Consider the following 15,104-nt stretch of genomic DNA (forward strand, 5'->3'; position numbering starts at 1 on the left):
AGCGTTAGTGGTCGGGGCATAGACTTGGATTACTGTGATATTGAATGGTTTGCCTTGGAAATGAACAGAGATCATTCTGTTGTTTTTGAGATTGCATCCAAGTACTGCATTTCGGACTCTTTTGTTGACTATGATGGCTAACCCATTTCTTCTAAGGGATTCCTGTGCACAGTAATAGATATAATGTTCACCTGAGTTAAATTCACCCATTTCTGTCCATTTTAATTCACTGATTCCTAAAATGTTGATGTTCACTCTTGCATCTCCTGTTTGACCACTTTCAATTTGCCTTGATTTATGGACCTAACATTCCAGGTTCCTATGAAATATTGCTATTTACAGCATTGGACATTGCTTCCATCACCAGTCACATCCACAGTTGGGTGTTGTTTTTACTTTGGCTCCATCCCTTCATTCTTTCTGATAACTCTAAATCAACACCAACTGCCTGTGGGGCCTCTGGCCCTCCACCAAGATGGGGGGGATCCCAAAGGAGGAATCTTCAGGCAGTGCCTCCTGTTCCTCTTTGTGACCTTGGCATGGTCTTCCCTGTCCTGGACCACAGCTTCCCCACTGGCAAAATGTGAGCGTTGAACCTGATGCCTAGAGGGATGGAAAGTGTTAGTCACTTTGAGCCCTTAACCTTCCTGGAATGTTCAGGGACTGAGGAAAGATGGGGAGGGGAGGATGAGCAGAGTGGGGTCATAGGTGAACCACAGCTCACAGATGGTCACGGGGAGACAGGCATCGTCCTAAGTGGCCCATGCAGATCTACTCAGTTGGTCCCCACACCAGCAACCTGAGATGGACACTATCCCCATTTCCTGAGATGGAAACTGAGGCACAGGGAGGTGTGTTGTGGCCATAACACTGTCCTAGGAGATAGTGACAGATGTGGACCCTTGATTTCTTGGATGACCTTGTGTTAGTGGTTCAGTCATGTCCAACACTTTGCGACCCCATGGACTGTAGCCCACCAGGCTCCTCTGTCCATGAAGTTTTCTAGTCAAGAATACTGGAGTGGGTTGCCACTCCCTTCTCTAGGGGATCTTCCTGACCCAAGGATGAAACCCAGGATCTCCGGCCTTGCAGGCAGCTTCTTTACCGTCCGAGCCACCAGGGAAGCCCGGATGACCTTAGGGGTGGTCAAGGAAGGAAGTGGGGAAAAAGGAAACAGAAATGATTGAGGCTTTCTGTGGCCAGGAGCTGCTGGTGTCCTAACATGCAGTCTTACATCCTCAGGATATTCCCCTGAGCCTTGTCACAGTCAAGGAACTGCTGCCCAGAGAGGTTTAGACACTTGCTTAATATCACACAGTAAGTTTGTGGCAAAAACAGGATTCAAGCCCAGGTCCTTTTGATTTTTTTTACCCCTCATAGGCTGCTTTGGGGGTTAGTTCATTCCCACCTGCTGAAGGAAGGCTGAGCTGATGGTGGGGTACATCTAGTGGCCAGCCACAAAGCACTGTTGGCCAACAGCCAGAGAAGGATACCCGGGAAGAGGGAGCAGGGCAACCTTAGGCCCCCTGTGACTTGTGGTCAGAGGGTTCAGCTCAAGATTGGTCAGTGACAGTGAGAGTTTGATGTGTGATGCAGGGAACCCAAAGCCAGTGCTTTGTGACAACCTAGAGCGATGGAGTGGAGAGGGATGTGGGAGGGGGATAAAGAAGGAGGGGACTCATGTTGATGTATGGCAAAAACCATCACAATATTGGTAAAGTAATTATCCTCCACTTAAAGAAAAAATAGACTGGGTAGTGAGAAGGCAGGGGCGGCTTGGAGACTCAGGGGGTCGAGCAACTCAGGGAAAGGGTGGACACAGAGTTTGCCTGCAGGATCAGCTCAGGGATGTGGGGCATGCTGGGAGGTGAGGCAGCAGGACCAGGGAGAAAGCTGGTGGGGCTGGCAGGCGAACAGTCCTAGAAACTGGGGTTTCTAGGTCTTCCCAAGCAGTCTCCGGCTTCCCCTTGGCCTTGCCCACTTGACAATGGTACTCCCAGAGGCTAGAGGTAACCTTTAAACTCTCTCAGCTCTCAGCCCTCCAGGGCCCCCCTTACACTCAGAAGAAAAGCTGGAGCTCCAGGCATAGTCCACATGCCACTCATCATGTGCCCAACTGCCCCCCTAGACCACCCTGTGACCCTGTCCTCCTGCTTCCTCCCTCGCTCACCAAGCTCCAGACACACTGAGCTCCTGCTGTTGCTCATACAAGCTAAGCCCATTCTGGCTTCAGGGCCTTTGCCCTTGGCTGTCCCCTCTGCCAGGAACAGGGCTTCCCAAGTGGCTCAGTGGGTAAAGAATCCACCTGCAAGTGGATCCAGTGCAAAGGAGATGCAGGAGACGCTGGTTCAATCCCTGGGTCGGGAAGATCCCCTGGAGGAGGGCATGGCAACCCACTCCAGTATTCTTGCCTGGATGACTGAAGCGACTGAACCTGTATGCATTGCCAGGAACATGCTTCCTTCTGCTGTAACCAGGGCTTGTCCCTTCACTTCATTCAGGTCTCTGCTCAGATGTCCCCTAAAATGTCACCCACCCCAGGATATCATTCTCTGCCCCACCCTGTTTTATTTTTCTGCAGAGCACTTATCAGCCCTGACATTATTTAGAAATGTATTTGTTTATCACTTGTCCCCTCCCCACCTTACACACTACAGCAGGAGCTCCACACGGGGAGGGACGCAGACTGTTCTGTTCCCTGCTGTGGCCTCAGACAGGACAGCACCTGGCATGCAGTAAGCAAGTAACTGCCCAAGTTCAAATCCTGGCCTCTTCACTCTCTTGCGGTGTGACTGGATCCTTGTCCTCTGTAAGCTCACTGTGCCCCATGTGTAAAAGCGACCTAATAATCATGCCAGCTCACTTGGGGGTTGTGAAGTTACCAGAGTGGATGCAGCAAGGAGCCAGCTATGGGGCCTGGCACTTAGGATGCACTCCAGAGATGAGAGTTACTGCTGCTGCTGTTGTTATAACAGTAGCAAGGAAGGGGTCTGCACGCAGTGATAGTGTCTGTTCATTCATTGGTCCATGCCCTCCATAAACCCATATTGACACATCTGCTTTCAGATGCTGAGAACACAGTCAGGCCTGGAAAGGGTCACAGTAAAGTAGAGGGAAGACTCGGGGGATAAAGAATAACGGACCATGTGTGGAGACAGAGATGGGCTCATTGGGGGAGACATAATGTTATGAAGGATCAATTTCACAGAGAAGGGTGTTTTGATGGCTGGGTCTTGAGGAGTGAGTAAGAGTTCGCCAGGCTGACAGGGAGGGAAGGCAGAGGGAAAGGCACTGCAAAAATGGGGAGGGGGTTTTTTCTTGCATGGTGTGTTCTTGGCTAATGTCTGTTACTCTGCATGGCTGGTGAAGGGCCAAGGGGTTTGGATCATGATCCAGGAACAGCACGGAGCCTGGGAAGAATTTCCAGCTGGAGGAACCCAGTCAATTTTATGCTGTGGAGGGTCATTCCAGGGCAGAGTGGAGGGCAGGCTGGAGAGAAGGTGCTTGAGGGCAGAGACACTGTCAGTGCACAGAGCTGGGGCATGAGGGGGTGGCAGTCAGCCAGAGGACCAGGGAGGAGCCCAGTGGTGAGGATGAGGCCCAGGTCAACTCAGAAGAAGCAGCCAGCCCAAGGGGCTTCACGTGGAAGTGTCTGAGTTGCAGAATTCAGCTCCTTCAACTCCCAGATAACATCAGATCCTCCGTTGTGGCCAGAGCTGGGATGACAGTGACTGTGAAGTCAGAGAGCCAAGATGCCCCTACAGTCAGCAGAATATCCCCCCTCACAGGCCACGGGAATGTCAGGAAGCAGTGTTCTATTGAGTGCAACCACTGCAGAGAAACCTGACAAGACTAGAGAAGTTTGCTCTTCCAGAAAGCCACAGGGAGACACATTTGTTTCCATGACACATTCATACTTTTCAAGAGACAATGTGATTGTTTTCCTAATTTTGCTCTGGAAAGCAATGAATGGAAGATTTCACCTGCTGTGACAGCCTCTCCCTCCCTCAGGCACTAAACAATGGAAGAAGCTTCCAGGCCCAGCTCATGGGTGCCTGAAATTCCATCACTGGAGCGTCATTTCCTTGGCTTGCAGTTTTGTCCTTTGTAAAAATGCAAATGCCTGCACCGCAAGAGGTATTCAACATAAATAACTTCTGTTCATTTACTCCACAAATATTTACCGAGTCCCTTCTCTAAACCAGGCAGGGGCTAGAGGCTGCAAATAGAGAAATTAATTAAGACTCAGTCCATACTTTCAAGGAACTCACAAGCTGTGTGTGTGTGTATCTATATTTGGGCAGGGCAGACATGGCAATCTAACTGTAACAGTCTTGCAAATGATGTGATGGTGGTGGGTAAAAGATTCCGGGGAATCCACAGTACGCATGACCCAATTATATGCTGCTCAAGGTTATGTGCTGTGTGCTGAGTGACTTCAGTCGTGTCCAACTCTTTGCGACTCTATGGACTGTAGCCCACCAGGCTCCTCTGTTCATGGGATTCTCCAGGCAAGAATACGGGAGTGGGTTGCAGTGCCCTCCTCCAGAGGATCATTCTGACTCAGGGATGAAACCTGCGTCTCTTAAGTCTCCTGCATTGGCAGGTGGGTTCTTTACCACTAGTGCCACCTGGGAAGCCCACTCAGGGTTACACTAGGAATCTAACATGTCATGGAAGAAGAGAATTCCAGCTGGAGGGGTGTACAACCAAGGCAAATGGATGGAGTCATGAACCAGGGTGGTGGGGTACTGGGGATTCCAAGCTTCTTAGCAGCTTGGGACACAAGATAGAACATGGAAGATGGGACTGGCGCAGCAGAGAGGGCTCCTCACTGATTGGATGAAATTACTCATCTCAGGTGGCAGGGCGTCTGTCACAGTTCTTTGCTGCTGCCCCAACTTCCATCTCACCTCCTCCCACCACGGCCACCACATTGTCCTCTGGGAAACTGCCACACTCAGCTCCAGAGGTGGGAACTGATTGGCTTAAGCCGTCGGCCCTTCATCCTGCCAGTACGTGATTGGCTCAAGGCGGGTCACAAGACCCAGCTCAGGCCAATGAGATGTAAAGTGTTTGCCAAGGAGTTGAGGGGATGGGTCTGGGGGAAGGATCTTCTTGTCTTCTCTGAGAGCATGCCCATAAGGCACTCATACTTTCATTTTGGCTCCAGGGAGTGAGGGTGTGAAGGACCAGGGTTGAAGGAAACAGCGAAGGAGAAAATGTCAGCGAAATGGAACTGGGCCGGACCAACATTTGAGGGTCTCAGTTTCCTGAGTCAGCAAATTTCCACAGTTGTTTAACTGGTTTTGGGGGGTTTCCCTCATAGATCAGTTCGTAAAGAATCTGCCTGCAATGCAGAAGACCTGGGTTCGATCCCTGGGTTGGGAAGATACCCTGGAGAAGGGAAAGGCGACCCACTCCAGTATTCTGGCCTGGAGAATTCCATGAACTATACAGTCCATGGGGTCGCAAAGAGTCAGACACTCTTTGAAAGTCAGACTGAGCGACTTTTAAATCAAACCAAATCAGATCTTTCCAGATGTTTGCTGTTGTAAACAACACAATGATTCACATATAGACGCATATGCATATCACCTTTGCTCTTCTCGAGAAGGAAATGACAACCCACTCCAGTATTCTTGCCTGGAGAATCCCATGGACAGAGGAGCCTGGCAGGCTACAGTCTATGGGATCGCAAAGAGCTGGACATGACTGAGCGACTAACACTTTCACTTAACTGGTTTATTGCTACTTTCAAATGAAAATTTCCTAACCGGGGCAGGGCATTTCTGGAGGACAGAGTTGAGTAGGAGCAGCCAGGAGGTGCCTTGACCTGGGGTGGGATGCAGTGGTCAACTCCCTTCCCTTTTGGTTTCATCTCCATGCAAAGTTCTTATGAGTTGAGATCTTTCTTCAGAAAACACCCTCTGATCCTTGCATTTGCCCTGGCTCCTGCATGGTAAGTCCTGGTGAGATGACTGGGTTCTATTCCAACCTAGCCCCCTACCTGACTGTGGATCCCAGGGCAGTTGCATCCCTTCTCTGGGCTTCTGTTTGACTCATCTACCAGCTCCCAGACTGAGCTCCCCAAGAGCAGATGTGGTGGGCAAGCCAGCCCTGTAGTCCCTGAGCCCAAGACAAGCCTAGCCTAGAACAGGTGTCTGTGGGGCTAATGACCAATCAGTGTGGGAGATGCACTTCCTGTTCTAACCTCCCAGGTCAGGGCAATGTGTGATGCTGATGTGAACACTTCCTATGTCAATTCCAAAAGCCTGGTGGAGACCTTAGCCCCATGCTAGGGCAGGAGAAAGAGACTGAGCATCCAGATTGTATGTTGGAGGTGTCAGCTTATGTGGAACTTCTAGTACAACCACAGTTAGACTGGAGTCTAACGGGAGTCTTTTGCATTGCAGGCAGATTCTTGACCAACTGAGCTATCAAAATCACCCCAAAGCTCAGCCATTTACTTTCCAGCTGCGTACGACATGGGTAGTTAAGCTCTGGGACTTTCTCCTCAACCTGCATATTGGTGTGTGTGTGTGTGTGTATGTGTGTGTGTGTGTATGTGTTGAGGCCAGGACAGAGGACAGTGGTCAAATGGACCCCTGCCAGAGGACAGACTCAAAGGATGGGGTGAACCAATGGGGGATACCCCAGAGCTGCTGCTCAGCTTTGGTGGTGTGGACCACACCTTAGAGTCCTTGGAGGGAGAGAGGACCCATGTCTATATTCATGGCAAAAGCAGAGAAGGCGGGTTGGGGGAGACCCCCTGGAGGTGGGTCAGGTTCCCGAGGACTGAACTTTCAATCTCATGCCTGTCTCCAGCCTTCCTAGGACTGGGGCTTCTCTCTTCAGGGAGATAGGAAGAAGAGAAATACAGAGAGTGAGAGCCTGGGATGGGGCACATTGACCTTGAGAGGGTTATAAGGTTAAAGAAGAGTCATCACAAGACATCACTCACTCACTCGTTAATTCATTCATTAGTGTTTTTATTCCTGGGATTTGTAGTTACTAGTCAGGGAAATGAATAACATGTAATTACACAAAAGTAAAGATTACATCGAATTACCTTATTTTATATTATATTATAATAAGGGTTACAAAGAGGGGTGTGATGAGGAGTCAATTGTAGATGATTAAAAGAAGTGCAACAGAGGTGGCTGAAGAGGTAGGGTTGGAGGAAGAGTTAACTGACACTCATCCTTGCCTGTATCCTAATCCTCACAATAACCCAGCAGGTCAGCAATCTAAAGATGTCAATTAAGAGGCAGAGATTGTCAGGTTGGATCAAAATGGATACAACTACATGCCATCTACACAAGAAAAGCACTTTAAATACAAAGACATATAGGTTAAAAGTAAAAGGTTGGAAAAAGATGTACTGTGTAAGCATCAATCAAAAGAAACCTAAAGTGGCTATATATTAGCATCAGAGTATGTTTCAGAGAAAATGCTATGACTAGGGATAGAGAGATAATTCTGTGATGACAAAGAAGCCAATTCATTAGGAAGACATCCAATCCCAAATGTTTATGAAACTAACAGAACTTCAAAATACATGAAACAAAAACTGATGGAACTACAAGGGAGATACATAAATTCAAATTATAGTAAGAGATTTCAATATTTCTCTTTCAAAATTAATAGAAAAGTACACAGAAAATCAGTAAGAATTTAGGTTTGAACAACACAATCAACCTGACCTAACAACAGAATACATATCCTTTCAAATGCATGTGGATCATTTACCTAGATCATAGTCGAGACCATAAAAATGTCTCAACGAGTTTAAAAGGATTCAAGCAATATAAGCATGCTCTCTGACTACAATATAGAATTGAATTAGAAATTAATAACTATGAAAAGTCTCTAGAAAATCGCTATTTGGAAATGAAATAAAACATTTCTAAATAGCTTATAGGTCAAATAAGAAATCAAAAGAGGAATTAGAAAGTATTTTGAGCTGAATGGAAATTAAACACAACACAATGAAATTTGGGCATGTGTGCTCAGTTGCTTCAGTTATGTCCAACTCTTGGCGTCCTTATGGACTATAGCCCTGTCTGACTCTTTGCAACTTTATGGACTATATATATAGTCTGCCAGGCTCCTCTGTCCACGGAATTCTCCAGGCGAGAATACTGGAGTGGGTAGCCATTCCCTTCTCCAGGGGGTCTTCCTGACCCAGGGATCGAACAAGACTATCCCTCATTGCAGGCAGATTCTTTACCATCTGAGCTACTAAGGAAGCCCCGATTAGGATCTTTATCATAACACTAATGATAGAAAAGAGGAAAGGTCTCAAATCAATGGTCTCAGATTCAATCTTATAAATTAGGAAAAAAAAGATCAAATGAAATCCAGAGTAAACAAAAGAAAGAAAATGATTAAGATCAGAGTGGAAATCAATGAAATAAATAACTGAAAAATAAAAGCAAAACCCAACAAAACAAGAACCAGTTCTTTGGAGCAATCAGAAAAACTGATAAACCTCTAGCCAGACTGTATAAGGAATTAAAAAGACGCAAAGTACAAAGATCAGAAATGAGAGAGGTGACAACAGTGCAGATTCTACAGATATTGAAAGGATAATAAAAGAATATTACGAACAACTTTATGACAATAATTTTACAGCTTAGAAGAAATGGATGAAGTGCTTAAAAGATATGAACCACCAAAGCTCACTCAAGAGGAAATATGTAACATAAATAGCTATACATCTATTAAATACGTTTGGTAGTCAAAAATATTTCCCAAAAGATAAATCCAGTTTCAGATGACTTCACTGGTTAATTCTATTGATCATTTAAGGAAGAATGATACAAATTCTATGCAAAGTTTTCCCCCAAAATGAAGGTAAGTGATTATTTCTCAATTCGTTCCTTCTGGTCAACAATTCTTTTGTAACATGATAAAGACGTAACAAAAAAACCTACAACCTGTATTTATCATGAAATTAAATGTAAAATTTCTAAGTAAAATTTTAATAAATAAAATCCAGCAATAATATGAAGAAGATAATATATTATGGCTAAATGAGCCTTATGCCAGCAGTGAAGAGTTGGTTTAACATTTGAAAGTCAATATAATTCATCATATTAAGATGATAATTTATAATGAAAATTTAAAAAAAGAAAAATTATACTATTATCTTAAATGATACAGAGAAAGTATTTGACAAAATCCAAAATTAATTCCTGATGAAGAGTCTCTGTAAGCTAGGAATAGGAGTGAACTTCCTCAACCTAATAATAAGTATCTACCAAAACCCTATAGAACTGTCTTTTCAGAGAAAGATACCACTCTACTCCTAAAATCAGGAAGAAGGCAGATGTCTGCTCTTACCACTTCTATTCAACACTGAACTAGAAGTTCTGCTCAGTGGAATTACACACACAAAGTTAAGTCACTCAGTACGGAGAGAAACAAACTGCATTTATTCACATGTAATGTGATGTAAAGTAATGCTCAAAATTCTCCAAGCCAGGCTTCAGCAATACGTGAACCGTGAAATTCCTGATGTTCAAGCTGGTTTTAGAAAAGGCAGAGGAACCAGAGATCAAATTGCCAACATCCGCTGGATCATGGAAAAAGCAAGAGAGTTCCAGAAAAGCATCTATTTCTGCTTTATTGACTATGCCAAAGCCTTTGACTCTGTGGATCACAATCAACTGTGGAAAATTCTGAAAGAGATGGGAATACCAGACCACCTGACCTGTCTCTTGAGAAATTTGTTATGCAGGCCAGGAAGCAACAGTTAGAACTGGACATGAAACAACAGACTGGTTCCAAATAGGAAAAGGAGTACGTCAAGGCTATATATTGTCACCCTGCTTATTTAACTTCTATGCAGAGTATATCATGAGAAATGCTGGGCTGGAAGAAGCACAAGCTGGAATCAAGATTGCCAGGAGAAATATCAATAACCTCAGATATGCAGATGACACCACCCTTATGGCAGAAAGTGAAGAGGAACTCAAAAGCCTCTTGATGAAAGTAAAAGTGGACAGTGAAAAAGTTGGCTTAAAGCTCAACATTCAGAAAACTGAGATCATGGCATCTGGTCCCATCACTTCATGGGAAATAGATGGGGAAACAGTGGAAACAGTGTCAGACTTTATTTTTGGGGGCTCCAAAATCACTGCAGGTGGTGACTGCAGCCATGAAATTAAAAGACGCTTACTCCTTGGAAGGAAAGTTATGACCACCCTAGATAGCACATTCAAAAGCAGAGACATTACTTTGCCAACAAAGATCCGTCTAGTCAAGGCTATGGTTTTTCCTGTGGTCATGTATGGATGTAAGAGTTGGACTGTGAAGAAGGCTGAGCGCCGAAGAATTGATGTTTTTGAACTGTGGTATTGGAGAAGACTCTTGAGAGTCCCTTGGACTGCAAGGAGATCCAACCAGTCCATTCTGAAGGAGATCAGCCCTAGGATTTCTTTGGAAGGAATGATGCTGAAGCTGAAACTCCAGTACTTTGGCCACCTCATGCAAAGAGTTGACTCATTGGAAAAGATTCTGATGCTGGGAGGGATTGGGGGCAGGAGGAGAAGGGGACGACAGAGGATGAGATGGCTGGATGGCATCACTGAGTCGAGTGAGCTGAGTTGAGTCTAAGTGAGCTCTGGGAGTTGGAGATGGACAGGGAGGCCTGACGTGCTGTGATTCATGGGGTCACAAAGAGTCAGACATGACTGAGCGACTGAACTGAACTGAATTGAACTGAACTGAATGTGATCACTTATGTAGAAAACCTGATGGAATTTATAATTCAAAAAGGATATTAGAGTGAATAAATGAGCTCAGGATGGTTATAGGGTATAAGATCAATATGAAAGTACCAAGTATATTTCTATATACTAGCAACAAATAATCAGAAATAAAAATTAAAAAAACAATACTATTTACAATAGCATGAAAATATGAGATTCTTAGGAATGGATCTGATAAAATATTTGAAAGTCCTATACATGAAAAACTACAAAACACCAACACTTTCCCTCCAATTGTTCTATAGAGTCAATGCAATTCCAATCAGAAACCGAGCACCCTTTTTTTTTTTTTTCAAATATTGACAGCCTTATTCTAATATCTATGTAAATAACCTAGAATACTGAAAACAATTCTTAAAGAGAACAGCAAAGTTGGAGAACTAACAATGCCTGATTTCATGGCCTATTATAAAGCTGTAATAATTAAGACACTGTGATACTGACATCAAGAATGATATATAGAACAATGGAACAGAAGAGAGTCCAGGAATAGACCCATACATACACAGGCATTGATTTTTGGCAACTTCATTGAAAAACAATAGTTTTTTAAACAAATGATTCTAGGACAATTGGATATCCATATGCAAAAAAAAGTTGATCCATATTAAATGTAAAACCTGAAACTATAAAGTTTCAGAAGAAAGCATAGGAAAAAAAATATCATGTTGCTTAGGCAAAGATTTCTTCGATATAACATCAAAAACACAACTTTAAAAGGACCAAACTGATAAATCAGACTTCATCAAAACAAACAAAACAGCCTCCTCTTTGAAAGACACCTTTAAAGAGAACAAAAAGATAAGCCACAGATTGAAACAAAATATTTGCAATTCATATGTATGCTAAAAGATATATATCCATAATATATAAAGATGCTCAAACGTCAGGGTAAGAAAACAGTTTTAAGAAGGTCAAAAAAAATTGTTTTAAATACCTCATCCAAGCAGATGGCAAATAAGCACATGAAGTAGGTTCAACAGCAGTAGTCATTAGGAAAATGCATATTAAAACCACAGTGAGATGTTAAAATTCACCTGTTAGAGTGGTTAAGGATGAGAAAGACTGATCATATCTTGCCCTAAGAATTTTACATGGTATCCTCTAGCAACTTACCAAGGCAGATTCTATTATTATTTTCTTTTTGACAAGTGAGAAAGTCCTAATGCTTACATTTTGAGACCTGGGAAAGTCTTGGGGAATCAACAGATCCAATGCCTACCCCGACGCACTTCCACTGCCACTTCTAGTTTATGGGTAAGGTAAGGGGCCCCCAGTAACAGTGGCTGCGCTGTGCTGTGCTCAGTCGTGTCCGACTTTTTGGGCCCTTTGGACTGTAGCCCACCAGGCTCCTCTGTCCATGGGATTTTTCCAGTAAAAAGTGCTGGAGTGAGTTGCCATTTCCTCCTCTAGTGGCTCTTCCTGACCCAGGGATCAAACCTGCATCTTCTGTGTCTCCTACATTGCAGGCAGATTCTTTACCACTGAGCCATCAGGGAATCCCCATAGTGGCTGCCCAAACTCAAAATTGGTGACTTTATTGAGTTCTTATGGTTTCTTCCTACGTAGAAGTTTATGGATTTGAAAGAGCTGGAGCTCATTATGAAATGCTCCACCTGTTTATCCACTGGGTGTGAAATGAAAGTTGTACATAATATGTACATTTGTGTGTGTGGCCGTGTATGAATGTGGGAATATGTTGTATTGTATGGGTAATCATGTCAGTGTGTTCCTATATGTATGTTCTGGTGTATGCATATTTGTACTTATGTATCTACCACCCTTCTAAATTTTTAAGAAGCCACTCTGAGTCTTTTTCCAAAAGACTTTTTAGGATCTATAGTGGCAACTGTTAATTTCTCAACTTTTCAGCAGACCAATTTAATCCTGTTTCCCCATGTGGAGGGTAGATAAAGTTGCTTTTGTTCTTTTTCTCACTGATACAGCCACTCAAAAAGAAAATCATTGTCCTTGGAAAAAAGAGATTATTGTTATTCTCATGGACAAAGCTGTGGGCTTGGATGGTTTGAAGTAAATATCATCTCAGTGAAATGTAATTCTAGAGCAATATTTTCCTCCAAAGCCACAAAGCTAAAAATAGTCAGACACACAAGTGATGTCAACTCAAAATAGAGACCTGAAGTTCTCTTCTCCACCACTTTTTTACTTGACTAATACCTAGTCACATTGGGTTAAAGCTTATTCTCTCCAAGAAGACTTCTCTGATTCTCATATCCCCTTCCCGGTTTCAAAAACTTTTGGTGAGAACTCATCAGGCTTCCCTGGTGGTTCAGACAGTAAAGAATCTGCCTGCAGTGTGGGAGACCGAAGTTCGATCCCTGGGTCGGGATGACCCCTCGGAGAAGGGAATGACTACACACTCCAGTATTCTTGCCTGGAGAATTCCATGGATAGAGGAGCCTGGTGGGCTAAAAGTCCATGGGGTCATAGAGTTGGACACGACTGAACAACTAACACTTTCACACTTTTCACTCACTTTCATCTATTGAAATGTTAATCCTGTTACAGTACCATGGACAGAGGCCACCCCAGTGAAGAAGGGCTGAGGGGTGTCTGCATTGTACAGGACCAGGACGGGTAGCCTGATATCTTCTGGCCAATGGTGTGAAGACGTGTGGGAAATGGGAAGCCAGGTCATGGCAGGTCATCTGGTCCAACTCATTGCATCTACTCAGCATGTTATCTGAACCACATGCACATTTACAAACGTCCAGAGAATGTCATCAAACCATGATGGGGAAAACTATGGGGAAAGTCTAGAAAAACCCGAGGCTAGTCTCTGACTCCTTACCGTGCCATGCTGCTTGCTCATACCATGCCCTTGGGCCAATCATTTTCCCCAGCTGGGCATCCTCAGTGTTTAATCTTGAAAGTGAGGGGCTGCACTTTACTATTTCTAAGGGCCCTTCTAGTAATGACTCCCATAATAAGGACTTTCCAACTTCATTGTGACAATACATGTGGGTTCCCCACGATTTTACAGATAGTCCTGCCTTCTAGCTTTGTAAGCCTCTTGTGGTGGTTGTTCAGTCACTAAGTCGTGTCTGACGCTTCTTGCAACCCCATGGACTGTAGCCCACTAGGCTTTCTCTGTCCATGGGATTTCCCAGGCAAGAATACTGTCGCAGGTTGCCAGTTTCATCTCCAGGGGATCTTCCCAACACAGAGATTGAACCCACATCCCCTGCATTGGCAGCTGTATTCTTTACCACTGAGCCACCAGGGAAGCCCTTGCAAGCCATAGTTCCTGGTTATATAGCATGTACAGCCCTCAGCACTACAGGCAACCTCCCCTCTCATCCTTGAGGTTCACATCCCTCTGTCCTGGACCATTCTGGCACCCAGTCCCACTGGGCAAGGCAAGTCAGGAACAGTCATGGATAAAGACTCAAATATGGTCCACTTAGACTGACGGCTGGAAATTTGATGTCAGACCAAACTGAATTTGGGTCTGGACTGCACTACTCACCCTCTGTGGAATTTGAGAAACATCATTTCATTTTCCGAGCCTCACATGATAGGATATTTGTCTGACTGAGTGAGTAGTCATTCACAGTCAGGCTGAGCCAGTAAATTCATCTTTCCCATTACTCTAACATTTGTACCCATTGTTTTGCAATTGTTCATGGGATAATGATTCACTCATAATTCTCCATTTAAGTCTCTTCTTGATTGATCTACTAGATGAAATTTGCCTTCAGCTTCTTATTACAATACTCATTACAGCCACCATTAGAACATGGATTCATAGCTGTTCTTCCAACTAATATAATTGCTGTTAGACTGATATGAATAATTTCTCCTATCATTACCATAATCAGAAGTTGTTCTCTGCATTCCTTCACTTGCATGGTCTGGATCTCTGTGCTTGACCAGATTTCACTCAGCTTAGGCCAATCCATCTGCTCCTTTCCAAAAAGCACAGCCTTTTCTCTTCCAGTTGTCACAGTCAATTCTGTGTCTACTCCTTAGAGAATCCATCTCTGTAGATTTGCAGCAACTACCGCTGCTGCTATTGATGCTACAGCTAGAAATGAAAGATGCTACAGCTAGAAATGACCTAGGCTAGGAGTGGTGCTAAGGAAGGTCCCAGCATCATCCCTATGAGAGAGTTGCCATTCTCATGGCCCATTTTATGGATGTGGAAACTGAGGTTTAGAAAGGTTGAGCCAATTTCCCTCAAACATTTGACTAATGAGGGATGGATCTAGCGTTTGATTTCAGGAGTTTCTGATCCTCGAGCCCAAACTTTTGGAATCTCTCACTACAGAAATGAGGCTTCCAAGGTGGTGCTAGTGGTAACAA

This window comes from Bos taurus, chromosome 2 (genome assembly GCF_002263795.3).
Source record: "Bos taurus isolate L1 Dominette 01449 registration number 42190680 breed Hereford chromosome 2, ARS-UCD2.0, whole genome shotgun sequence".
Lineage (NCBI taxonomy): Eukaryota > Metazoa > Chordata > Mammalia > Artiodactyla > Bovidae > Bos > Bos taurus.